This window comes from Aythya ferina (assembly GCF_964211825.1).
Source record: "Aythya ferina genome assembly, chromosome: 5".
Lineage (NCBI taxonomy): Eukaryota > Metazoa > Chordata > Aves > Anseriformes > Anatidae > Aythya > Aythya ferina.
Window position 1 is genome coordinate 59,132,472 of NC_140301.1, and position 26,192 is coordinate 59,158,663.

The 26,192-nt window shown below is 43.0% G+C and overlaps 1 long non-coding RNA gene across 3 annotated transcripts; it reads right to left on the minus strand.

The window, feature by feature from the left end:
* Window positions 1–1,628: 1,628 nt before the first annotated feature.
* LOC311438445 lies at window positions 1,629–23,750 on the minus strand. 3 transcript variants are annotated; one of them, XR_014694109.1, is made up of 7 exons: window positions 23,521–23,750; window positions 22,904–23,007; window positions 20,757–20,935; window positions 12,734–12,941; window positions 10,047–10,190; window positions 7,040–7,209; window positions 1,629–2,806 (listed from the first exon to the last, which is right to left on the minus strand). It is a non-coding gene; the product is annotated as an uncharacterized lncRNA (long non-coding RNA). The 3 variants fall into 3 exon arrangements; XR_014694110.1 differs by having other exon boundaries at window positions 1,629–2,062; window positions 2,368–2,806; window positions 22,904–23,750; XR_014694111.1 differs by having other exon boundaries at window positions 22,904–23,750.
* Window positions 23,751–26,192: the final 2,442 nt, after the last annotated feature.

Consider the following 26,192-nt stretch of genomic DNA (forward strand, 5'->3'; position numbering starts at 1 on the left):
TGGGGTTAGCTGAGCGTGATTCAGGCGGCTGGCACGCAGGGGTTGCTGCGGGTTGGTGCCTGCGCTCAGTAAAACCAGCAGCCAAGTGCTGGTAATGACGCTCCAAACTTTGCAGGAGACGTGGTGTGAAGCGGGTAAAGGGGCAGCGAAATCCTGCCATCCCCGTGGTGCTTCATCCACCAACACCTCAGCCACCTCCGCAGCAGAGGCCGTGGTCACCCAAAGGTCCCTCAGGGGATGCGGACACGCAGCCACCCAGCCCTGCTGGCAGCTGGGCCCTCACTAGGGTCAAGCATCTCGGGCACTAAAGGGCCACAGGGCAGCCCCGCGGTGCCCCAGGTTGGGATGTGATGGAAGGAGCTGCTGGCCTCGCTCCATCTTGCTGCGGCTCCTCCCGTCTGGCCCTAGCCCAAGGAGCCCTCCCTGCCCCGACCCAGCTCCTTCCTTGTAGCTGCCGTGTGTAACGCAGTCCTGCGCGGGTGTGGAGGTGTCCTCCTTCCTCCTCTGCCTTGTCTTTTATTTTCACTCCTTCCTGTCCCTCTCACATCTCCCCACTCTCTTCTTTGGGTGTGTTCCTTTCATATTTTTTTCCTTTCTTTCACATTTTCAGCCTATTCCTCTGCCCTCGGCCCTTTATCTTCCACGTTCTAAGTGGCAGGCTGCCTCTGCTTTCCCACCTTCTTTCCTCGCCCTTTTCTCCTTCCAGATGCTCCACATTTCACAGAAGCTGAGTGCAAGAGCACCAAGCCAAGAGTCCTGACAGCCTCAGATCGAGCAGGGCTCCTGTTCCCTCCTCGGGAGAGAGCAGGTGGAACAGGTTCAGTAATGGGATAATTCCTAACAGGGAAGCAACAGTTCTACCAGAAAATCTTGCAGACCCTTAAAATCAGACTTTTGACAAGCAGCCTGCAAGGCTTTTAAGTCCCTTGATCTATAACTCTTAGCTGGAGATAAGAAGTGGTTAAGAATTTTTGAGCTTTGTTAGGACAGGTCATCCTGCAGAGGAACACGGGTCTAATTTCAGAAATGGCCAAGCTGCAGGATATGCAGCCACCACAGGCTCCAGGATCGTGTCTCTACCAAAGTCCAGCTCCAGGTCTTTTAACAGAAGGTAGGGCTAAGCAAGCACAGAGTATCCTGTCCCCATAACAATACTTCAGGATTCAGGGAAATTGTTGGTCTGATACTCCTGAAATACACTTCATCATTAACTATCATCATTTTGGGTAGTTTTCTTCTCCCTAAAGATCCAGTCCTTTTTTAAATCTTCGTGCCTTCATGGATTTTTCTATTCCACAGCAGTGAGTTGGTCAGAAAAAATTAGTTTATTTTCATCAGTTGTGCATCTGCTATCTCTTTAGTTTCTTGTTTCACAACTGTTCTCCTTTCATGACACCATAAGTGTGTATATATATATATATATATCATTACTTTCTGAAGTGCATCATCATTTGTCATTTTGCACTTTCATCATCTCTGTCCTTCCTAGCTGTGAGCTGTCCCTTGGAGTCTGGGCAGATCCTGTACTGACCAGGATGGTCAAAGTGTTGTAAGTGTTCTTACACCACTTCATCATGACTCTGTGATGACTGCAGACGAGACCTGAAGACAGTGAACTTTGAAGCACCAACCATGAATGTCCACAGGACGAGGCTGAAGGCCTTATAAAGTCTGGAGCACCTACTCTGTAAACTTCAAATCATCAAACATAGATTTTACTCTGCCCAGAGGCCCTCAGGGAGCTCAGTGCAATAGCAATCAAGAATGCTGATTTAAGAAGAACAATTTTTGGCTTAGCCATTTCCCCTGACCTTTTTCTGAGGAAGCAGAGATGAAAGCCTTCCCAAGCAACTTGTTAGAAGTAATCACATATTTACTGACACAAACAGGGAGAAAGCAAAATCTGGTAGTTAAAGGTTCAGGCAATGCTGTTTCCTCTGCTTAATCACAGAAGCTGAAGTTCTTTGCTGCGCTGGATTCTCACATATAAAAGTAGGAAAGGGGACATTCCTTTTTCTACACAGTGGCATACTGGATTCTCATGTGATAATGATTCCTGAACCTGGGCATTAAAAAAAAAACAGCAACAGTATTGTAAAGCTTACAGAAAATGCAGCTGAACTATAGTGATATGTGTTTCTGATTAGCGGCAGTACACGTTGCCAGCCAGTTTTCCATTGGAGAAAAAAATTGATCCTGTGCACTCATATGATGTGAACATAACTAATTTTGTTTATCCACTTGAGCCAGTCTGGAACAGATCATCTCGAGCAGCATCTGAACCCACCCCTATTCTGAATTCCCAGCCAAAACCCAAATGACCCATTCTCAAAGAGACCCGGCTAGTGACGTAACGTCAGAACATACCCTGCCTACTCTCCAGACACCCAAGCAGTGGAGAAACATCCCCAGTTCAGTGTTTTCTTCCAAGAAACAAAACATCCCTGCACAGGGTGACCTTGCGAGGCTGCATGCAGCAGCACCATCTGGTGATGGCTGCTGCATTGAACCTCCTTGCACAGCTCTCGGTGCCTGGCAGGAGCTGGGGTGTCTCCAGGAGCACGGCTTCTCTTCTCCTCCACAGCAGGAGCTCGGAGAACTGGCTCCAGACACGGGCAAGTTGATTCATTTTGTGCCCTCAAAGAGTTCAGGGAGGCCGAGCTCTTCCTGGTGCTTCCTGCCCAGCTGCATGGTTTCCTGAGCAGTCGGCCGATGACACACAGTTGTTCAAGAAATGGACTGCGAAGAGGGCACGGATCTCCTGGTGCTGTGCCTGAGCAGCAGAACAGCCGATAGCATGCAATGACTACAAAGACAAAACAAAGCACAAGGCAATACAATCGGAATTACAGGTGAATTGCAGGATAAACAGAGAATAGGCACTCCTACTAACCTACCACTCTAGGAGAAGATTTTAGAGCAGTGGTGGACAGACCCCTGGAAAATCAGCTTAGTGCTCACTAATTGTCAAAAAGGCAAACGGACTATTAGTAATTATTAGGAACTGAACTGAGAGCAAAGCCGTGATGAGGCACAATATATATGGTACACCCATCCCTTATATTGTGTGCAACTCTGCTTCTCCCACCACTTCACAAAGCACAAACCAGAATTAGAAAAGGCACAGAAAAAAAAGATGATAAATGTGATCAAAGGTATGAAACAGGGCTGTGGAGGGAGAGAGACCGACTAGCTTAAGATTTCTCAGTATGGGAAAGAATGACCGAGGGGGAAAACGTGGCAGAGATCTGTACGATCACACGCCATATGAGCTGGATGAATGGGGAAGGATTTTTCATTTTTTCCCACATAAGACCTAAGGGGCACTTGCTGAAATTATGAGGTAGCAAGTTTAAAATATACAGAAGCAAACACCTTTTCACACTGTGTGTAGCTACAATATAGAATCCATTGCCAAAAAAAGATGCCAGAAATATAAACAGCCTCATAAAGGGGCTATACATTTACAGAGGATAGACTTAGTGGTGGCTACTGACCAGCAGACAACCTCAGGAAATCCTTTAACCACAAATTGCCAGCTGGGAGGATTCAACAGAGCAAGGAACACTGTGTTTCTCTTATTTCTTATTCCTTTATGCTTAAGCATCTTATTTGTTACTCTGAAGCCTCGGCCACTGGCCACTTTTTGGAACAGTGTGGCTAAGGATGATGAATCTAGGAGAGAATGAGTATGCCTGTTCTGTTCCTCTGGATTGTAATTTCCATATCTAAGTGAGAAAGCTCAAGAGTGACACTTCTTGAGACTGGCTTAGTCACCATTCCTGCAGATGAGGAAATGGCCAAAGAAGGGACCAACTCCCTGAGATTACTCTTGCATCCTTCCTTCAGGTCACAGTAACCTTAAGGATAAGTTTATGCCAGATCCCTCTTATATTTTTGGTAGCCTATCTGGAAAATTTGCCACTTAGTTTTGCAGACAGTCTATGATTTAAATTTATGATTTAAGCCTGGCCTCGTTTCACACTACAGCCATGCACAAATCAGAGCCCATTCATACATCGTGTAAAAGCCTCCACTTCCTTTTTCCTTCTAAAGCATATACTATTCCCTTCACCAATAACCTAGAATTCTCTAATAATTTAGTATCGTCCCCATTTGGCAAGTTAAGAGCAAATGCTTGAACTGCTCGACTTGAAATTTCTAGCAAACACTGGGCACATTCAGAAGTGAGTCAGTAAAGTGATGGAAAAACCTTGGCTTTCACAAGCACCATTGCAAAAATGTTATTGACATCTCTTGTAGATGGAACTGCAGTTAAATACATTTTAAAAGCATAAAAAATAAAAGAGCTGTGGAGGTTAGTAAAGCAGGAACTAACTCTATTTGGTTCCTCTATTAATTTTAGCCTATTTATACAACTTCCCTTTTATAGTTCTTTCTATAACAGTGCTTGTTAAATGTCTAAATAATGACAGCTGCTAAAAACTGAATATCCCATGTGTGGAATCATTTGTGGTCTGGAAAAAAATAATCTAATTCCCCTCTAATGATAATAATTACAGGATCAGTCCAAAACTTACTGAAATTACAAGCAAAGCTTCTATATAAGAATCAGCCCTGGGTTGTACGTCTGCTGTCACTCCTGGTTTATAGTTTTAGGGCAAAGTAGAGAGAGACATTTAGCCTAATATCAGCTTTTCTTATTTAGGATGCATACTTATTTTCCACAGCTAAACCGGAGCTCACATGATCCTTGTTATTTTATTATATATTTATTTACTTTGGAAAACACCAAGTCATTTTATAAAGTGCTGGTGTTATAAACTGCAGAATATAGTTTATAAGAGCACTAACTCCTACAAGCCAACCATTAATACAACTAATGGCCTGTTTGTTGTATTAAACTGATCTCATTTGTCTGGCTCAATTAACAAATGCAGTGGTCATTAACAGTTAACAGCAACTCAGTTATTAGATTTTATTACTTGTACAGGAAACACTGGAGAAAAAACTGATTGTTTTGGTTTACTGGGGTGTATTTCTTTCCCAGCAGTCTTGCCCTATTATTTATAATTTAGCCACTTGCTTATTCCCAAACATAACTGACACGCTCAGGAATGGGTTCAAAGTCATCCGTGTAGCCAGCCAGTTCACTTGCCAGCCCCCCAGCCTCATAAACCTCTCCTTTAAACCAGAGAGCTCCAAGGTACCAGGCATCTGCAGAGGCCCATTTTTCTGCTTTTTCTGCAGCTCTTTGTTGGGCAGCAGCTTCCATCCATATATAAAACGATGGGATTTAAGTAAAAGGTAAAATAATGTGTATCTAGGAGGCTGTAAAATCTCCAGCCTCAGTCATGGTTCTCTTTCTCTGTCTCTCTCTCTCTCCCTCCCTTCCTAATTCACCGAAATCCAACATGCAAGATTAAATGTATATTTTACTTCTTGTTTGGGCTGATGCATCAAGTAATGGTGATCTCTTTCTGCCTTGCACAGACCTTTAAACGAGGTAATTTTAGGGGTCTCTTCTGGTTGACAAATTAGCTTAGAGCAAACACTTGTACATGAGGAATATCACTCGGTGTCATTAAGCTTGGGAGGACCTCCCATATGCTGAATGCTAAAGACCCCTCACACACACCTTCCTTGCTCTGCTTTCTTCACCCTGATTTAGTTCACAGCAATAGAAAAACAATACCAGCGAGGGACCAACAAAGGCTTGTCATGAAGGTGGCTTTCATCAAGCAGTCTGAGCAGCTCTCTTCACCCTGCATTGCCGCGATACACAAATGAGGGAGGAGACACCCACAGCTGTGTTGTTAGTCCTCTTTGGAAACAGGATCTTCTGGACTCCCAGCAGCCAGTGTTAGGGCAGACTGGTACTGCAAGACAAGTATCAGAGCTTCTGAGGTGGAGATACGTGGAGTGACTGTGCCTTACCCTCTGTGGGGTAAGTGTGTGTAATGAGGCTGAAATAACTCAATTTCTGAGCTATTGGGCTGCGTATAGCCATAAGTTCTCTCCTCCTACAAAGGCACAAGGCTATACCTAGAATAAAACCATTTACTAAAGGTTTTGGTGGATCAGAAAGGTATCCAGCACAGTGGTGACACTGCCGGGTGCTTAACTGCCCGAAGAAGAAAGGCTGCACTCCTTCAAATGATGTTCACAAGGCAGTGTCTGAGCATGCTGCACTGGAGACGCCCCACCAATCCTCTTATTTGGCTGATCAAATAGGGTCTTAACATGGTTTGATTACACACAGAGTGATCAGACGGCCACAATGGCACAAAAATTTGGCCAAATTACAATAGCCCACTGCTACCTGCAAACCCATTCAGATGCTGTGGCAGCCAAAGGGTCCTATACAGCATCACGAGGAAGAAAGGTGAGATTTTGCTAAGAGCAGGCACAGGATGCTGCTAGTTTGTATGACCAGCACAGGCGATTTGAAAGGTTTTCTGTCACCCCTGGGACAGAGGTTAAAGTCTCTTCTGTGTGCCAATGCCTGAGTCTCACTGGTGTGGGCATGGGGAAGTGTAATGTTGAAGTGCTAGGGACTGAAAGATACAAGTCAGCTTATCTGCTCCTGCCTATAAATGAGAAACTTTGGATACAACTTCTCTCCTATCAGCTTCTGATAACAACTTCCTTCCTACCCTCTTTCCCAAGCTAGCACGTGCTAACATATTGTGCAACAGAACCAGTCAGACAAGAAATGGGAAGGTGTTTAAGAAGCCCGAAGATGAGCACATTACACCATTCAGAAGCTGACTCAGTGGAGACTTGCTAGGAATGGCCCCAGATCCTTGGGCATGTGTGCATCCTCCCTACCTTGTAGTGACCGAGAGGGGCGACTAAAAAGAGCATCTCTGCCTCTTCTAGTTCCTGCTACAGCTCAGAACATCAAATCCCAGGATTTTCCATGGACAGCAGGACTGTTCAAACACAGAGGAGACAATGCAGACTTTGCTTTACATGCAGAAAGCAGGTGGCAGATCTGTGATCCAGATCTTTGCTACAAAGAGTATGAGCTCCTTGCTCCCTGGTCTTGCATGAGATACCATGCAGCTTCACCAACCTTCCTCTCCTGCTTCACGTCCGTCTGCATCCAGCTCCCCTTGCAAGAATGGGTCTTTCAAACCAGTCACTGTGCATTTCACGAAGCATGTTATTCCTTCCATTTGCTTCCACTGGATCATTTTTCTTTCTCCAAGGATCTGGGCATCAGCAGAGGAAGAGATCCTGTCACTGCAAACAAAAATTATGTTATCGTTTGCTAGTGGACCCAGCCAGCCAGCAGCGACAGGCTGGTGCTTCCATTTGCGAGATGGCTTGATTTATTCTTTCTGTACTACTCAGGTCACAAGCTACCGCCTAAGCCAAGTTACTGAGCCCTAACTCAGCTCATTTTAAAAGAAACTGATCTAAGAAATTATGTTAAGATTCAGAGGGGAGTGTCAGGCCAGGGCCTGTTGCTGCAACAGTACATAGCTTTATTTCAGATCAAGGAAACCTAACCTGGTGTTCCCAACCAGAGAAGCAAGGTTTTAGTGAGGCCCAGAACTGAGCCTTTAAAACTGTGGTTCCCTTGTCTCTGCAGCACACACCTGATCAGGCACAGATGCAGATCTTTGAAGTAAAAGCTGCCAAGATACCCTGGAGGAAAAATAACTTCTGGAGGCAGCTGCTTGCCACAGCCAAATGGAGTCCTCACGGTGACAGCCCATTTCCTGGGCTCCTGAGCTACTCAGACAAAAACAAGAAAACCCCAAGGAACAAGCTGAAGGCAAGATGAATAATGAACATATAAAGTCCAGACTTTTGGGAAAGCACCTTTGTTCTACTTCACCTGACCAGAAAACCTCTTCTGGTTTCATTCCTGTCCATTTTCCCTTTCCAGGACTTTTTCTATCCTTCCTCTGTCCCTGCTGCAGGGATCCACCTACTGAGAAATGGCCACAGTCAGGGTCATCAAGATTTCTTCCAGCAAGTGCATGTATTTTGGGCATGGGCTGACAGTCTTGACCTGGGAATAGTCCTCTCTTAAGCCACCTAGCATCCTCATGCTGTCCTTGGCCAACCAGCATCACAGCAGAGGGACATCTTCTACAGTCCTTTGGCTGAGGTTAATGAATAAAACAGGAAAGGAGTAAGTCCTGATGGTTGTGTTGGTCAGGTGTCAGTCATGAAGTAAATTAAAAGGGTGAAGGAGAAGACCAGCCAGGGCATCACGGGATGCCACTGTAGGACAAACAGAACCTCGGTTCTGTACCCTGGGCTGCTGCTCTATCTCCACTACCAAAGATGTGAGGTAGAACTGTTGAACCCAGTCAAACCACTTTTATACCCGGGCAAATGTATTTTTGTGGTATTGACAGGTATCACAGATGGTTTGTATTACAGTCCCAAGAAGTTCTAAGTTCCACTCTCATTAAAGACATACTGAAAGGATTCATAGGCACGAAGGCCTGGGCACACGCTCACTAACTGTTCCTAAGGCTACCAGGAGGTAGCTATGAAGAATGCCATAGCTGCAAAGTTACAGAGCTCTGCCATCTCACTTGAGTTTGCTCCTGAAGAGCAAAGGGCAAAGTAGGGTGAGGTGCATTCAGCTTGCACGCCTCTGAATCACCAGCAGAGTCCCAGCTGCACGAGACCTTGTGCAGGTGCCAACATGACGACTCTGGGAGAGGAACTCTGCTGGCTCTGGAGAGCCGGGCTTTGCGTTGCTGAGGAGACTTGGAGAAGTTTGGCAGACAGCTCTGAGGGCTGCCATGCTCTGGCCCCCAGGAGACAAAGCGACACCCCGTCTGCCTGCATTGAGTGAGAAATAATCTCTGTGAGAAATCAGCGTGAATTGTGCCTGCCTGCCTGGTTCTCATGGGAGAGTCTGAAAGAGGTGAAACAGCAAGTGATGGCGAGCTTGATGCACAAAACCATTGCAGTGGTTCCTGGAGATCTGTTTGAGAATTAAACACTCCAAATGTTCCCCAGAAGTGTTTAATATGAATATTAGTCCTTAAGCAGTAGGACGTTGTCCTATTCCTGAGTAGTTTAACTTTGCATTATTATTTTTTTTTTGAAGTCTTCAATTGACTGAACTATGACCTGTGCTAAAACAATAGTAGATATTGTTTAACAGTAAGTAGGTTAAAGAAGAAAGAAAAATAAATGCATTAAAGTAATGGGACTATTATGACTACATGTTGCAGACTCACTCTGTTAGCTAATAATACCTAACTGAGTTGGCTCTTGTAATATCAGCAAAGGATCAACAAGCCCTCAAGGTTCTCCTTTTGGACAGGACTTAGCCTGATCTTTCAGTTTCCTGCCATGTCTCTCATTAAATTCCCTTTTCTCACCAAAAAACAAAAAACAAAAAAAAAAAAAAACTCATCTGCTGAGAACTGCACATTCTTTTTATCATCTCAAGTGCTGAACTCTGTTCACTGAAATGCAAGAGTTCGCCAGTAATCTCTACTTATCTGTACATTTTCGAGTAACCACAAGAGCTATCGTCTTTCATATCTATAGAGCAGATTGAAGTTGAAAAGCAAGTAGGAAAGGGTTAGAATGAATAGAGTTAAAAGTATACTGAGGTGAGTCTATTATCAAGAATATAGTGATAAAGAGGAATGTTCAAACAGAGAAGGGAACAATTACCCAGACTAGGTGACAAGAAGAAGAAGAAACACGTAGGAGGTACTTCTGGGCATTATTAGCCTTTAAGCTCGACACAAGGAATATAGGTTTCTTTCTTCAGTCCCTTACAAAGAGCTCTCCTCTTGGTTCAGAAGCAAACCCCAGAACATGCCTCAGCGTACAAATGCAGTGCTGTGGCAGGCCTGCACTTCTAGGATGTGCTGTGCATCAGATGTGTTTCTCTGTTTCCGCTTTCCTCATTGCTGATAGCAAGAACACATGCTGTGTGTGCACTTACACTGAGATCTTTAAAAGCTCAGGAAATCATAACTCTGTGATACCAAAATGCTAACCCCAGTGCCCCTGATACCAACTGTTAGATTCCTAATTACTTAAAATAACGCCACTGTTGGTGCACACCTACATGTACACATTAAAGTTACCTGCAGGTCCCCATCCCCACTTCATGGTGGGTACCACAGTGATACTCTTCCCCTTTCGAATCAGAGTATAGGCTCAGACAACAAACATCGCTGCAGGTTCAAGCACAGTCGTCTCACAAATGGCACTGAGGAGTTCTGAGATGTCTGTGAAGAAATAGAGAGAGACAATTGGGAAACAATGGTGAGGACATCCCTGTGCATCCCAGTTCTGCTGAGAATCCCCAAACTGTGCACAGATGCTGCAAACTGTACACACATGGATGCTCTCGCTGAGCTGCAGCTCACTGAAATAAGCAAGGGAGGAAAAATCAGTATTTCAGGATTGCTCTAAAACTTCAAGGCCTTGCTCCAAAACCTTAGAACGTGTAAAACATTTAGAGACCAGGCATACCCACGCTGCACAAGAGAAAGCTCCCCCATGCACACAGTGCTGCATCCACCAGGAACTGTAAGAGCAGAGCTAAGAAAACTAGGTTTTCTTCTATTATCCAACGCCTCTAGATGGAGCTACCCCTTTTCTTTTCAAGCCAAGCAACAGATAGTGAGGCACTGGCAGCCCTAAGCCAAGGCAAAAGAAATCTAATGCTTTGTAAGGGAAGGAAGCTTAGGCATTTGCAGCAATGTGCACATCTTTTAGCATACGTTTTGCTGTCATTACGTATTCTGAGCTTTTTTTGTAATCCTTCTGACACCAGCCATGATACCCGTGCCCTAATTTACAGTCAGCCCTTCCAGAAGAGTAATGTTGGGGTGAGAAGAGTCAAAGTGGATGGCAGAGTGCTGAGACCTGAATGCCATCCAGCAGGACAGGGACCAGCCATGCTAATTTATCTCAGTGGTGTGGCACTGGGAGCTCAGCTCAGTGCTGAACGAGACCCCTTTGAAGAGGGAAACACTACAAAAAACGAGACACTGAGAGACACCTCTGCCTCTTGTGATGGGGGACTTCATCTCTAGAAGCCCTGCCCCTTCTGGGCACAGCCATAGCCTCAGAGTTCAATGGTTCCAGCAGGGCCAGCCGGTCTGGAGAGAATTGATCACGCGAGTGTCACGCTCAGCCTTGAGATCCTGTAAGCCTGGAGGATGAGCCCTGAGGGTACCACTATGCCAGACAGAAGGAAATAATAACAATATTACACCCCTGTTTGCACTGCAATATCACTGCCAGGCCTGAGAACTGCAAAGCCCTGATTTTGGAAAGATTAAGGCAGCACACATCTCCCTTTAAGCATCACCCCTAAACCCACCTGCACCCTGTCAGCCTTGCAGGGGGTGAAGAGCACAGAAGGCAGGCTCCAGAGCCAGCGTTTCATTTCCCATAATTTCTCCCCAGCCCTAAAAAAGCCCCATGGAAGTCAGGGCATCCCTGCCTTCCCCTGTCAGCTGCTGTGTTTCAGTGCTGCCAGCGGCTGTTCCACTAGAGGGTAGCCTCGCCCCACACTGGTGCCACGCAGGAAGCTCTGCTGAATGCTGCTCCTAATGAAACCTGAAGGCCAGGCTCAGGAAAGTAGAAATCAAACTTTACAGAAAAGCATGCTGTAATTTTATGATGCGCTTTAATTTGACTCTGTTTAGGTAGAGCAGCCCCCTGGGCAGGCTGGGACCGCACCGTGCAGCATACGGCTGTGCTTTCAACTTACGGCTCCTGAAACGTAACTGTTAGAGCCTCACGTGCAATCAGAGCTGGAAATGACCCTGGGGAGTAAATGGAAAAAAATAAAATAAAATAAAATTAAATTAAATTAAATTAAAAAACCAGGAGGCCCACAGGAGCTCACATTTAAAATACATGTTTAATTTTATTGGAAGGATAAGGGCAAAAATGTTCAGATCTCTAATATTATTTATTATAGCAGTGCCTGAGGGGAACCAAATGAGCACAGGGCTGCTCTGCGTTCAGAAGTGGACAAACACCTAGTAAGGAGCACACAGCTTGTCCCTCATAACTTGCAAACTAAATAGATAAGGCACAAAGAAGGAAGGAAAACAGAGCAAAGCAGGACAAAGAGGTGTCCCAAGACCACCCTGCAGATGGGACAGAGCTGGGAGCAGGACCCTGGTCAACCAGTTCTCCTACCAGAGTCACCTCCTTGGCTCACACTATCCCAATTGCTGTATGTGCACAGCATGTCCTGGTTCACTGTGTTTTGTTTCTTCCAGCTCCGTTACAAACATGGATGTACAGCTCTTCTGAATGCCAGGTCCCCTGCAGCTCAGTTTCAGCTAGACTAAAGCAGGTCACAAGAAAGAACTAGCATGAGCAAACATTAGCCTAAACTGTGACCTAGAAAAACGAACCAAGTATTTGGAAATGCCACTTATTTTCGTGTCAATGGAAACTAAACCCAGCACTTCAAGCTCTGCTTGTTCCAATACCTCCTATATCCCCAGAGACTGGCATCAAAGTCTGCATCTGCCATATTCTAATGGAAGCTCAGAAGGATTCAGTGAGCACTGGCTCATGTAACTGGCTGTGCCAATGGTCAGTTTTCATTGTTTGTTAGTAAAAAATACTGAATTCATGCAACTCTATTTCACTTCCAGGGAAAGTGAAAAGCTCTTGGCTGCAAGGAGCAAAATCCTCCTCGATCCTGAACTTCTGCCCCTGGTCTGCTCCAGGTTGCTGCTAAGATCTGTTTTGCTCTCTTCCAAACTGGTAGAAAGCAGGTAGAAATCTGCATACTTACCCTAGAAACTACAGGAAAAGTTTTTCTCTAACTTTTTTTGTCTCATTCATTCCATCAGCCAACAGGTCCTTTCCTGCTCACCACTCTTTAGATATCAGTGAAGGTGGAAGATGGAAGGTGGATGCTGGGTCAGTCAGACAGCATGGTGTTTTCCCACGTTGAAATACATCAAATACATCAAGGGAAAATATATGCAACTTTGAATATCCTAAAAATAAAATAAAAAATTAACAGCCTCAAACCAATGATAATAACAGCTTGTGTGAATATTTGGAATTGATCCAGGCATATCACTGATCAAGTGAAGGAATTATGAAAGAAACGTTAAGACACATAACAGCCTGAGGTCCCTCACAGCAAATACAATAGAGGAATCATTAACTGGTAGGGCAGCAAGGAGTCTTTCAGCAAAAAATGGATTGAAGCATTCCATTGAATCAAAACCCTCGGATGGGAAAAGTGCTGGTTTCCACCCAGCTCCCGGGGGAAAGTCGGCTCGGCACAGGATGGGATTGTGGTCAGTGTTAGATACAGGTCAGCAGACAGGACGCTCTCATGGGATGCAGCACACCAAGGTGTAAATCCTGCATTTGCAAAAGGACTTGAACTTGGGTCTTCAACACCTCCAGGGACTGCCCTAACCACAGGGCTATTTGCTATTTTGGCAACAGCCCTCTTATTCACTCAGCATTTTTTGCAGTAAAAGGAGAGGGGAAAAAAAAAAAAAAAGATTTAATAACAGAAAAAATAAATCTTCAGAGGGCTGATAAATTATTTACTTCCCCACACTAATCACTTAGCATCTACTTTGCATGCCAGAAACTATCCCTGATGTCTAAAGACAGAGTTGGATGGAAAAGATTAGATCATGAGATCACTAGAGCTGAGCACTACTGGACAGTCAGGAAAACCTGTATGCATCTGTCCTCACTGGGATAATTACTGAAACCCTACTGATGTTGCTGGGGAACTTTCCTGTCTGAGAAAGGGATCCAAGGATCAGTCCTGCAACATTAAACTTGGCTACTATAAAACTTGTCCAAATAGTGTTGGTGGCTCATTTCTCAAACTTTTTTTTTTTTTTTTTTGTTGGGGGGGGTGGTGAGGGGGTATAAACTAGGACAGATTTCTCACATAACATTATATGATGTGGTTTTGACTAATGTGATTGTTTCTGATGTATGTGTCTATACAGCTTTGCCTGTAAAACATTTTAGGAGCTTTGTGCACAAGATGTGTTCTGATATAGGTGGATTATACACGAACAAGTGGTACAATGAATGCACAATCACATGCTCCCCAAAACCCCTGTGGGTCATTAGATATCAGAAACAGAGCCTGAAACTCCCTTTTGGAAGCCTTACATACGTGCCTGGAGCTTTCTCCCTGGATTCGATTGACTGATTTACAAAATGAATAGCAGATGAATGGCTGTCATTTCCCCGCTGATTTTGACAGTGGCTGCACCCTTGTAGCAATCAATGTTTTTTAACAAAAAACACCATGTATTTCAACTGAATCGTTGAGCTGTATTTTGGCATTCTGTTTACGATAAAGAATTATTTGTTATTGAATCCTTAGTGGTCCATAGCATCAACTTTGTTCTAATTACCTGGGCAGCCAAGTAACAGTTTTCTCCATTTACATATATTTGTAGGACTATAACCAGAAAGAAAGCCACGAGTGACTAGGCCAGTAAACAGTGCACTTTGCTGACTAGTGTTTGTTTTATAACCTTTGGCACAACTTGATATGTACATAATAATAGTTCTTAACCCATAAATAATATTTTACAGAGGTCACACTATAGTTATTTAAGTTCAGGGGGTTATTTCCCAGAACACTAAGTAGCTGTGAATGAATTATGTTTAGTCTGATCTGCCACAGAAGGGTCATAAACTTATAAGTTGTAGCAAACCATGGAATATTACTCCTGTATGTCAGGCAAACTGTAAATGGTAAAGAATAATGCCTGATAAGGGGAAAGTCTTTTTATTTTGTTAAAGTAATATGTGTTCCTAGGGAAAGACTATAAAAATTCATGTTAACTTAAGTGACAATTTGGGCAATCTCTCCACACAGAGCTTGTGAATTCTGCTTGATACTGGGGACTCTCTCTGCCTGTCTGAAAGGCTGCAAACTCCATTCTGAGCGGGCAATTTTTTTCTTTCTTGGCGCCCCCTTGGCTTGCAGTGTCCCAGAATCTACAGGAGGTGATCGGAGAAAGTTTTGTGCCTCTGCACAGAGCTAATAAAAAAGAAGAGGGTCATTAAATGTTGATGATAGCCTATTCAAATGCAACAGCCTTGGACAAAGAGACGGCTACCACCTCCTTTATTAAGTCTGATGAACACATAAGGGGCAGGGAGGGAAGAGCACTAAACTTAGGAAAAGACATAGGGCAGGGGTCTTTGATCACTTCAGAGGCTGCTCAGGGTCACCTGACAAAGGAAGGTAGAGCAGAAAGCGGTGCTGGTGAATTGGGAATGAAGAGACCAAAGGGACCGTATGTTCTGGGAAAGACACCTTGTGCAGGAAACAGGAGATGGGGGGCAAACTTGTGTAACAGAAGGAAATTTGTTAATTGCAAGACCAGCTGAGCTGAAGAAATCCAGCCAAGGAGAGGAAAAAGGCTCCTGAGTCCTGAAGGGAAGACACAGACAGGAAGAGTGAGGGGGCCAGACCTGCAAGAGCTCTGACTTGATCCCAACGAGTACGTAAAAATGAGGAAAGCAGGAAAGCGCATTTGAGTCTATATGATTTTGGGGCTGGTTACAGTAATTGCTTCAAAACAGTGACTGGATTTAGAACCTACTGCAAAACTCAAGTTTCTTTGTGCTTCCACCATCCCGTGCCCCCAAAGCAGTGAACTGCAAGGCTAGAGCCCTACAAAAGGGCAGTGTTAGGCAAGGAAGAAGAACAACACTGGTCCTGAGGGTGTTCAGCTTCTGCACCACTAACTCCCATTTCAGCAAAGAGGCAACAGATCCTGCACTGGGGTTATGCCCAGGACTCAGCCCCCAGTTAACCTGGGGTGAGTCCAGAAGAGTGCAACACAGCAGCCGATCACCGCACGTGGCCTACGCACACTCGAGCCCACGCCATGCTCCCCTCCTGCGGCCCGGCCCTGTGCTCCCCCTCCTGTTTGCCACCCCACAAACTGCAGAAAGGCCAGGGCTCCTAAAAATCTGAAGAGTTTCACAGGTGACCTTCACGGGACGCCTTACTGAGGTGGTAACAACTTCCCGAAACCAAGCACAATCTGAACCAAGAGGATCAATAATACAATCAGATTGCTCTGGCTCTCCAGATTTTTCCGACTCCAACCAACTCCTTTGCTCCCACTGACATCGAGGGGGTGGGCTTGCTGAGAAATTCTAGCCAGCCTGGAGACTTTGAAGATGAGGAAATCAATAAAAATAAAACAAAAAGTCACCAGCTTTATTTTTCCAGCGTGCATTGCTAGTGCTGGAAGCCTCAGACCAGGCCTAGCTTTTGCGGGCGCTGTGGCGTGGTGAGGCAGAACCTCGATCGCCACCCAGCTGAGCCCGCTGTTACTGGCAAGTGGTGTGAATGTCCTGGCACCTCCTTCTATACAAAATTAGTCCTGCCCAAATGAATACTTGCATACCGGTGGGGGAGATTTTTAAAGTAAAAATATGACAGTGAATTGTTGAGTTCCCATTGAAAGCCAGCAGGAGATGCATGCCTAACTTGCTCGTTTGCCTTGAAAAACTTCAACAAATATTATTTAGAAATATATTAACTATCAAAAGGAAAATAAAATTTGAGTGATATGTCCTGACTTCTTCAAGAAATTTAAGGACAAATGACTTCTTTTCTGTGCAACCTCTGAGGGAATTTTGTGGAACTCATAAAAACAAGTCTTTAAACAAAATAAAAAGCACTCTTAAGTGTCCTGAGCACCGTGCAAGTATTCCAATTCATACGTGTTTTATTATGATGACGAATTCAAACTGAACTGTGATTTCTTGTGGTGGAGGTCTAAAATCAAGGGCTTCTGCGAACAGTGTAATTTTTGAAACCTGGTTTCTCACACACTTGGATCACACTGTCTGACAGCATGAACTGCAGTGGCAACTTGGGGTCTTCAGTATGACTGCTCCCCATGTAATTCGCATCTCTATTAACACAGCAGAGACTGTGCTACAGCCTCTCTTTCAATGTGGGTATTCACTTGGATCTTTCTTTTTTGCACAGATGCCTTTTTTTTTTTTTTCCCATAAAACCTATAGGATACCCTTCTGAATCACTAATTTGAATCTTCTTGTCTGCCTGATTTAGTTGAAATTCCTTTAAAATGAAAAGTTTTCTGGGATGAATGGAAGCCAAAACACACAGGTGTGGTAAAAACTGTGATGTATAAGGTAATTCTGTTTCCTTATCCATAACCATAATTTCAGTAATACTTTATCAGTAAGCTTATTTATTGTGAAATTCAAAATACTGGGAAAAGAAAGTAAGTAACCATAACATCTCCTATGCCCAAAGATGTTTAGGGACTTTGGGCTCTGTGGTGGTCCAAACAACTGACATGTCACAGAGCTCCTGACTGTGCTCTGTAACCATCCCTCTCAGAGATACCGGCATGAGGTCATGTTATATTTTTTATTATCTGTATTTTAATTCAAGCATTTGAGATTACAGCAAATAACACTGCTGTTATATAAAGCATAATAATGGCTCGGTCCTTTACTTGCTACCCTCAGCCACCAGACAACAGTTGGATATAAAAAGGTTCATAGATATTTCCTAGGTAGTGAAACCTCATGACACAATGTAGGATAAAGATTACTGATATTCAATGCCTCTTTATACATACATGCCTTTGCCCTCAACTGGACAAACGATGTGAAGTGGCATTCCTGTATTGCTAAGGCTTATACAACGAACAGAACTGTGATTGTAATGTGTGAGGGCCCTGTGCATGATTTCTGAGTGCAATACATTTTGTTTCATTCTGAAAAAGAAGACTTTTAGAACACAAAGAATCTAAAAAAGCCTGATGAATTGTCAGAATTGATCAGAAGGAAAAATCATTTTATTACTTAATATATTGCATTTACTCAATGCTTTGAATAAACAGATGATGCCCTCAAGGATGCTATTGTACCAAGCAAGTACAGAATAAAAAAATACTTGCCTTCTCCCAAGAGATCTCATGCTCATGCCTAATTCTGTTATACATATGGGAAGTTCTGCATCTGGGCCCAAAAGCAAACTTGTGACCATCAGCTCCTTGCTACCTACATCTACCTCTTCCAAACATAGCCACTCTGTGTCGCTCATGGGAGGTTGCGCTTTAAGCTGCCATTTTCCACACCTGCATGTTCTGGTGAACTGAAAACTTCCACTGGTGTCACTAGAATTTCTAAGTGAAACTAGGCAAGTAAAGTCAACAGCTGTTGGCTGCCTAAATAAAACTGAAAGTGTCCTTTTGAAAATCCTAGCACAGGAATTTTAGGTGCAGCAGAAATACATTAACAGACTCCTTCTTTCACTGTTACTAAGAACAATACATTATAATTCACTTAAGACTCTGCATTTATCAATTCCAGACATGAATCATTTTCTAGCACTACACAGCATCACTCAAGCACCACAATCTACAGTGTAGTCAACTTTGACTAATTGTCCTAATCATTTCTGGTACTTAGGACTAAAGCCCACCCCCTCCCCAAACAGACACAGACAAGATTAGCAATACTTTAAGCATATCATGTTTTCTTTCCAGCTTTCAATAGTGACGTTTCTTAATTTCTATGAGATCATTATTTATTGATTATAATAGTGTCTAAAAATCCCAAATAGCAATTTTTGAAATGGAAACACAGATAAACAGAGATGTAAAAGCCCTGTAAATAAAAGGCCCAGAGAAACAATCAAATTACAGCAGTTTAAAGTACTGCAATTCAACAAAATTGTGGTTACTGAGCATGAGCTTGCTCTTAATTTGTCGCAGATAAGACATAAAATGCATTAAGTCAAACCTCTTTTAATGAGATTTAAGTGAATGTGTCCTACCTTGCTTCTGTTGCAGGTTAAAAGCATGGCGCCAGTGAAGAAGTACTGAGTAATTGTGGCGTTAAGCCAGGCACTAGGGCACCTGAGCCCCATGTCACTCCCTGCATCAGCCAGAGAGGTGTGTAATCACCCTGTGCACCTTGGCCACATGAGGTACCACGAAGCACAAGGTCAAAAACATGCTTCCTACTACCCTCTGCAAAAAGGGCAGATTAATACTTAATTAACATGTACCGACTTGTCTTGTGGTGCTTATAAAATGTGTTTTGCATTATGTTTTTGTAACAGTTGGCTAGCAAACCTTGACCTGCAAAGGTTAGGACGAATACCTGCACAGCTGGAGCCTTCAGTGGCCAATCACAGTCCTTCTCTCATCATTTCCCGTTTTTATAAATGTAAATATTGGAGGTCTTGTTTAAACCTTCAGAACCTAAACATGTCATCACTATTAATAACATATGTTATAAGACACCACATGCTGGCAAAATAACCTGCAGTAAATGACACCAAAAATATTGAAAAGCTTAGCATAAAATTGAAACTCGTTAATGGTACGCTGTGCAGTTTGGCATACAACTAGAGGCAAGAATTCCACACAATGGGACTGTGTGAGTGCTAACAGCAGGCTCCCACAAGATAAAATAAACTTGTTTTATGGACATGAGGAATTGATTTTTAATGAGATTCTGCTCGGCCGTAACATCATCCTGGGAGGGTGAGCTGGTTTTCCCCTTGCCTCTGGTGCAAAATTATAGTTTGCAGAAGAAAGGCACATTTAAATTAGGCCTATGGATTTGCACCTTCATCATATTAAGTGAAAAGTAGGTGTTATCCCAGGTCTGAGTATAAAACAGCTGTTAAAATGCCTACAAAGAAGATCTCCTCTTCCCCATATTACCTATCCGTACGTTCTGGGGTCGGGAGGTCAGCCTGCAAGCAGAACACACACTCCTCAAGTTCTTTAGGAGATAAATGAGCTCGCAAGCTTATTTCCTAAGGACAGAAGATTAGTAAAATACGGATAAATCTCTCTCTTAGGAGAAGCTGAGTAAAGGCATTTGAATTTATCTTTTCATGTTCAGGTCTCAACCGCCTGTTAAGAAAAAGTTTAAGTCTAAAGAGGTTATCAAACCTGCAGTTTGATGTCAAATCACAGACACATCAAGAAAGAGCTGTCCCTCTGCTGCCTATTCACGTTTGATTCTCTATTTTATTCATTCCATCAATTGGAATTCCACAATACTAAACTTGCGCTTTGAAGGCCCCCCAAAACTGATATCAAACAAATGGAAAATGCCTCGCAGCCAGGCAGCATTGTGGGAAAAACAGAACACAAAAGCAAGCACAAATATCAAGCTTCCTTAACTTTAAGCTCAAAACATTTTCTTTAAAAAGCAATCACAGTTTTGCTTCCCGATTCAATGTCACTTGGCCCTGAACGAGCTGAGCTGCACAGTGTTGTTGCTTTTCTTTCCTCTCTGCTGTTATGGTTTGCACTGTTTGTGTGCAATCATTGGCTTTTAATTGCCTTCTATTGCCTATTTCATTTGTCAATAAATAGAAAGTGCAGACCTATCACCAAAGACCTTACATCTGTTTCTCATACATCTTAGCCACCCATGGTGCCTTAAGCTTCAGCTATCCCCTACTGCTAACCAGGCTACCAGTTTATTAGGGTTTTTTTTCCCTGCCCTTTTAAAAAGATGAAAGTCCCTAAAAGCTTTTTTTGTGCAAGTGATGGTTGAAGTTAATGAAGTAAGCATCTGTTAGGTGAGAGAAGGTCACCCTGGGGTTGGGCACCTCCCAGTGGTGGAACTGGCATTAACCCAGCGATTAGTATGTGATGACAACACCTTAAAGATAATTAGTTGACAATGAGTTGAGAGCCTGTTAACCCCTTTAACACCTTATAGTTTATGATTATAATGAAACACTTTGGGACAAAACAAAATAGATCTAGTTTTTCTCATTGACTTACCATTTCTTGGTGTTTCACTTATCATGCTTGTGACCTTCTTCCAAAGAAAGAAACAGCTGCTAGCAGCCCAGAGCATGTTTCATATCTTCAACCATCAGAGCTAAAATGCAGCTTTTCTGTCCATTTTCCTCCACAGGCAACAAGGTTAAAGACTCTTTGGCCAAGAGTAGAAGCCATTGCTGGGGTAGACACAGGAGAACACGTATGAGTAAGTTAACGATTACAACATTTCTCACATTAATGGCATTTCTCATGTGACTGAAGACTGAAATCTCAAGCTGATTTTTATTTCCTGTCCCTGCCATTTTGATGGAGGCCATTGGATTTGAGTCATCTGAGTGTTACAGCTGAGTTCACTGAGGCTTCCCCAAGAAACAAGGGCTATTTGGAAGAAGGAGAGAGAGGCTTTTATAAACTTTGTGTATAGTCAGGCAGGATCAGGCTGCATCTCCATTTGGGTGAAGCAAACAGGAAACAGCACTGATTGTGGGTGTGGGGAGAGGAGAAGGAAGCAAATGGAGAACAACTGGCAGTCTGCTGTGATTTATGTAGGCTGGTGTTTCCCATCTTCATTCATTCACTCAACGTGTTTAATCACAATATAAGAGCTCAAATTAATTATGACCGGCAGCAGCTCCAGAAATTGGGCAATAGCAAAGTAAAATGAATCTGTGCACAGCATTCAAGAAAAGCCTGTCTTGAGATTAAAACTGAAATTCCATTTAATTTACAAAGATACACTTCTCACTTTCCTCTTCTTTTGCAATTTCTAGGTCAATGTGATACAGGCAGTCTTGGTGAGAAAATTTTATGAGAACATGTACTTGTGCCATTTTTTCACACAGAGCCAGAACAAGAATTGCTCTCACTTTCATTAAGTTTAGCATAGGACTTCGACTGATTTCAGCAGCAAAAGGCTTTAAGTTTGGTGTGTACCCAAAGACACGGCTGTCTAGGCTGATCTGTCAACTTTCTGAAACACACCCATCATTAACAGTTACCAGGGTGTTAGGATGTACAGTAGTTCCACACAATCCTCATTTCTCCTGTGCCTCCCATTTCAGCCCCTTAAAATGCTTTAAAAACACCAGTAAATTAAGTTCCATTGTGGCAAAACTTCCCTGGAGAGACTTTTATTCCCAGCTGACAGGCAAGGCAAATGCTTCCAAAGGATCCCTGTAGCAGTTACAACCCAGACCTCCTGGCTCCCAGCCTCGTGCTTTACTGCTAATTAAATACGTCTAGCTTAATGCAGAAAATGTAGTTTTGTTATGCTTTTTACATTTAAAGGCAATATATGGATTCAGCACTATATCAAATGTCCATAAATTCAAAAATAAAGTATTTCCAACAACTTATAAGTCACTTATTAACTAAGCTGTACTACTGGATAGTTCTGAGATTACAGAAAAATTACTGTTATTTATCTTAACATAATTTTAGGAATAGAAAAACTGTCATTCTCCAGAAGTTGAGACTCTGTTATCCAAAACTGATTCACTTCTCTGCTGTTATGACCATCAGTTCTTTCAGCAGTGAAAAGCGCTCACAGTAACTTCATCGTAAACACAGTGAATATAACTTGCTATTGTGGGTAGATGGGTCATAAAACCAGAATCCTTAGATCACATCATTGATTGTTTGAATGTTGATTATTGAGTGTAATTTGGGGTTAATTAACTCATCTCCTCCACGATACTGCAGAAAAATATGTTTAAAATACCTTACAGATTCAGATTCTCTTGTCGGAGTAGTATTGCTCACATATTGGTCTTTACATTTACTTGTCCCCCTTCCTGTAACCCTTAACATTGTGACTAATCATGCATTTAAGTATAGAACTATTTGTCTGGCTACGAATTTCAAAAATATGGCATATATGTGGATGGATATAGAGGGCCAAAATAATGGGTTGAATCACTATCTAGTATAAAATGGCTTGGCTCCACTGGCTTCATCAGAGCTATGTATATTTATGCCAGCTGAGGATCTGTCCTCATCTCTACAAAATTTTTTCTATCCAGTTACTTCCTTTGTCCATTTTTAAACTACTGTAGAACATCACTCTGGGCAACCCATCTGAAATGTCTGTTTGATAATGGGATTCTGCATCAAGAAATACAACTCAGTTTGAATTTGGCACTTACCTGCATTCCTTGTTATCTCATCAAAATGATGAAGTCTCATGCTGATTTCACCATAAGTGAATCCAGAAAACAGGCAACTTGGACAGGTATGCTGGAAACCAGACCTATGCAAAAGTCATAAGAATAGCTGAACGTGGAACAAGCGGAATTATCCAGGATATCAAGGCATGGTGTTCTTTCTTTGTACGACTCACAACTTGTTCCAAAGACATTTACAGAACCACTGCCACCACCTTGCTCAGTTGTGGGCTGCTGCCTCCTCAGTGGGGGTCAATCCAGCAAAATTTCCAGATGGCTTTGCATTATCCCAGCAAAATGGGAACAGCTGGTTTGGTGGCTTTGAGCATAAAATATTTCCTTAAGAATTTTCAAGCCATATTGTAAGGTGTCCAGGCATTTTCAGCTCTCAGCTAGGAAAAAAATTGTCAATATACATGGATTTGAGTACTAGGTATTTCCCCTCAGCATTTAATCTCACAAATAGGACAAACCAAACCACATAGGCTATGTAGCTTCGGTATTCCGAGGGAGCAACCCATGTCTCACAACCGGAAAGGATTATTATGAGCTGGACGTTTTGACAGACAGACATTGTTATTACTACTTAGTTTCACAACCTGGATGTTCTACAGAGGCGCAACCACAGCCAAAATGCGAAGCGGTGCAATGGCTCGTCTTGTCAGCAGGTAGGGCCTTCTGTGGCAGCAACCTGACGCAGCTCTCCTAGACAGGAGAGAAGCAGAAATGGGCATTCTGTTGTCCAGTCATGAAACCAGCTTGACCGACTGCTCAGCAAAATGGTCATTGATTAAACAAGTGTCTTCAGCTGAAGAGGTTACCAGCATAAAGTCATTTGAAAAAAAGAAGATCTCTGATGAGCGGCACTGCAGATGGAGAAACTTTCCATTGGTATAGAACTAAATAAATACTCCTCTCTCAATGTCAGCAAAATGCCTCCGCCAGCACAGCCAAGAAAAAGAAGGAAAACAGCGTGGGAGCCAGCACACAACCTTGTTTGGGGCTGCTTGAGACAGGAATGGAGTCTGATATGTTGCCATTTTCCATACACTGGCCATCACGGAAAAATAAAGTGACAGAAATAAACTTCAGAGACTTCAGAAAGATGAACAAAATTTTCCAGACCCCCTCATGATTTTATGCTGTTAAAAGCTCCTGCTAGACCAACCAGCAAATCTGCTCCCAAGCCCTTTTCCTGAAGTTGACAGAGATCCCATCAACAGAGCATGGCCAGACCTAAATCCACCAAAACTCAGGAAAATATTGAGAACATTCAGGAAGACTATGGGAGGATCTTTCCAGTAACAGAGGCTAGGAACATGCCTGGAGAATTGTGATAGTTCGCTTTGTCACCTTTATGTTTAGAGAAGATTATACAAATTGCAAGCCTGTGTCGTTGACTTTTGCTTTCAGATAATCCTAAATATTCAAGCAAGCTTCCTTCTAGACAGGTAATCGCATGCCTCTGAAGGTGACTTGTCCGTATGTTTATTTATTAGCTGCCTATGTTTGTCATGTCCAGTACCACATAGCTATCTGTGACCTGTTTTTCAGGCCAGAAATGTCATGCAAATCCACCACATCTTATTAGTGCTGCTGCTAGTCTGCCCGTGAATGCCAGCTTTGAGATATTTCCCTGTTTATCTGAAGGCTGATCTGAAGTCTGTTCCAGTACCCGCAGGTCACAGGCACTCTCCGTAGCAAGTAACACCAAGCCTGTAATGCTCTCTAAACCAAGTTGTCTAATTTATCCCAAATTACAAAGGTAAGTGACGTAAGACCCGTAATAAAGAGGCATCAAACCTCAATGATCTTCTTTCCATATGAAAGTCTCCTTTGGTAAACAGTCTACTACTATCCAGGTCAAACTTATTATAGTTTGAATTTCAGGGTAAGAAGGAATGCTGCATGTTGCTCCATGGGGGACCCTGGCCATTTGACAGACCTGTCCAAGGGCTACCCAGCATGGGAGGCTGGAAGATGTAAGAATCTCTTACCAGCCCCTTTTAGGGAGGGACAGACACTGACTTTGTTTTCTAGAGGAGAAGACAAGAGGGTTTATCCCAGAATTAGAAGGTTCTGAGTGAAGAGCACATGAGATGGGTGAAGAAACTTAAAAAAGCAAATATGCCACTTTTTTTTTTTTTTCTTCAAAACTTGTGTATGTCTTTCAGAAGCTGAAGTAGCTCAACACTGTTTCTAATTAATAAAATTTGAAAACTTTATTTATCAGGTATCTGTGTTTCAGCTACCGCATGCCTTTGAAGAGATGACCTCTAAGACTAGGGAATGTGAAAGCCTGGAGCTCTGCAGAGGATATTCATACCAGCTGGAGTGTCTCTGAGGCTCTGTGGAGGTCTCAAGTAAGATTGCAAATGGTAACAGCAAAAAGGCATCTTAGGAGCATGCCAGATAGAGGAGAACGGAGGCCACGTGAGACACAATCCATACCCAGGGAAAATTAAGGATGGGCAGGCCTTGTGCGGTGAGACCCACACACAGGAGCCAATTCTGTGTCCAGCTGGAGGAACTCTACTGGGGCCATGTGACATGCAATGCTCAGTTTTTGTTAACATCTGTGTGGTCTAATTTTCTATTACTGTCAGCAAGTTATTTCTAGGAGTGCCAGGTTATTTTGTCCATAAACATTGTCCCCATCACACATTTCTAATTTTAACCCTATTTGTCTCCGGTTGATTTACATTTGGCCAGAAGCAAATTACCTATTGGAAGCATTTATTGAAAATTAATTAGGTGGCTAAAATACCTCCAGCAGATTCTGTTGACGGTGTCTGTTCCTTGTGGCTCTCCAGAATTCAGTATTTTCCAGTTAAAACACCTAGCAATTAAAAAAAATCCATAAAGTAAATGATATAATTAGTTCCAGAATGGAACTAGTCTCTTTGAAATCAGATGCTTTCTTGTAAGGTTACAGTACCATACAATAGCAAGAGGTTTATAGTGCCAGGGGATTTTCAATAGACGAAAGAGTAAGGACTTATAATAGCTAGGTCACTGAGTGAGGCAGGATGAAGGTGTCTTTACCAGCTTAAAGTTGGTCAGGCATACAGGACAACTGTGCGGATACCAAAGCAAGGAACGGGAAAGAAGACAAGATGTATGAAGGGAGATTTAGAGGAAAAATAGAGGATTGCATCTGAGGCAATCACAGCACCCAAGAACAGGGAAAATACACACTGCATCTCTCTAAAGAAAAGCCAGGATGTTAACATGATTTACTGCAAATAGTTCCACAACATTAAAATGAGTT